Genomic DNA, 2,039 nt, shown 5'->3' with positions numbered 1-2,039 from the left:
AATTAAGTTTAAAAAAAAATGAAAAAAGTTTATATTAGGTGAAATGATTAAAAATGCATGATCAATAAATTAGCCACCAACAAATTAAATTAAAAAATAAATATTTTATTTTATTATTTCATTAATTTTGGACTACCACGTCAATTTATATAAAAATTTACAGTAAAAACCATAGCAACCCTAATTGCACTCTTTTGAAATATAATGGCCAGCTTAGTACTAACCAATATAATTTTGGGTGGGTGATTCTTATCAATCCTGATAAAGTTTTTTTATTTTTTATTTTATTTTATTTTATTTTTTTTATAACTATATCTTTTTTCCATAAACTACTACTTATTTGTCATTTATCTCATTTAACTTTAGCACAATGTAATTTGAATCCTATTTTGAAGTTTCAATGCCAATTTACTCCATCCATTTATTAATTAACTTTTTTTTTTTTTAATCATAAATAGCTTTCATTTCATAAATCAATTGCAACAAACTCAAAGCTCAGATACAATTATCAGTAAAAGACTTTCCGGTAGATCATTCAACCACTCTTTATCCATTTCCTGTTTTGCTGCTAGACGTGCCAACGCATGTGCAGCTTTATTGGCTTCTCTTCGAACATACCCCTACTTCTAGCACGGAATAGCTTGCAACGTCTGAAAAATATCCTCAACCAGGTGTCCCAATGAGTCCACACTGATTCTCTTGCATTCACAGCGTCAACAACCACGTTGGCATCGCCCTCCAACAAGACTTCTTGTAACCCCATCTCGCAACACATATGAGAGGCCAGAAGGACAGCCATTGCTTCGGCAGCTACCCTTGCCTAGTTTGACTCTTTGAGGCATACATCTGTGATCTGTCCCATATGGTCCCGGATAACAACATTTATTAATTAGCTGTTATAGGTTGAACATAGTTAAATAACTAAATTGCAAATTTATGAGAAAAAAGAGTCGAATGTTTTATTTCATTTTTTTCTTCTCACTAGTGGGGATAGCACGTGCATGCTTAGTTCTCTGTGTTATACATCACTATAATTGTTAATATTATAATTGATATGCATATATTATATTATAAAATAAATTTAATATCTAAATTATTGAACAAATATAATTGATGCAACGTGCTGATATTAAAAAGTGTGTCAAATTCACCCATCAATTTACATTTCACAATCTAGAAGAGATACCAAAAAAGCATAACATCAATTCTTTATGTAACAAGGACCAGATTTCAGATCTCAGTATTAGTTTATATAGATTTATCCTTTCCTCTTACCTAGGCACAAAGTTGAAAAGCTCAAAACATGGAATTAACAAAACCAGTACACTGAATTTGGCTAGGAAGATAAGTATAAATTTAGTTGTGATATGAATAAATCCAAAACCGTAAAGCCAATAATATTTCATCCAATGTGTTAGTTTTTTAATCTTTTTGTGGGACTACAACGGCTAGTTCAAGTGGCATTCTTGGAAAATTTTACAGTACAAAAGTAAACAAAAAAAATGAGAGAAGGGGTTTTAGGGTTTTACCTTGAATGCATGAAGCAAAGTAGCAGAGTTGGGAGTGACAGAGTGAAACTTGAGAATCAGAAATGGTTTAAGCATATCCCAGTCCTCCTATTCTTGAAAAAAAAAAAAATTCCTGTGTAATGTAGATGACCCTTTATGAGTAACAGAGAGTGGGCAACCAATAAAAAATTAAAAAAAAAATAAAAAAAAATACCATGATAAAGGAAGCATGTTACGCCACCCATCTTCAGTGGAAGAAGCATGTTACGACTTTTTTCTCCTACCTCTATAGGGACGTTGAAGAGTTGATGCAAATCTTAACTGGAATCGTTATCTTTCTAAGCAACTAAACGATGAAAATGTGAGGAAAGGAGTAGAAGCAAAGACGGTCAAAAGAGAAACGAGAACAAGATCCACGATTTGAAGATGCATTAGGTAGAAGAAATCGTCCTTCGGTATGGCTGTTGTCAAAGAGAAGAAAAAAAATTCATTGAAAATTTGGGGAAATTTTTTTGAAAGCGAGAACCTACT

The 2,039-nt window shown here is 32.0% G+C and overlaps 1 long non-coding RNA gene across 2 annotated transcripts; it reads right to left on the bottom strand.

The window, feature by feature from the left end:
• Window positions 1-464: 464 nt before the first annotated feature.
• On the bottom strand, window positions 465-2,039 carry LOC132164563 (uncharacterized). Of its 2 annotated transcripts, none has more exons than XR_009438393.1 (3): window positions 1,723-2,039; window positions 1,530-1,641; window positions 465-853 (listed from the first exon to the last, which is right to left on the bottom strand). It is a non-coding gene; the product is annotated as an uncharacterized LOC132164563 (long non-coding RNA). The 2 variants fall into 2 exon arrangements; XR_009438394.1 differs by having other exon boundaries at window positions 1,530-1,616.

This window comes from Corylus avellana, chromosome ca10, assembly GCF_901000735.1.
Source record: "Corylus avellana chromosome ca10, CavTom2PMs-1.0".
Lineage (NCBI taxonomy): Eukaryota > Viridiplantae > Streptophyta > Magnoliopsida > Fagales > Betulaceae > Corylus > Corylus avellana.
This window is presented reverse-complemented; position numbering and strand designations above follow the sequence as displayed.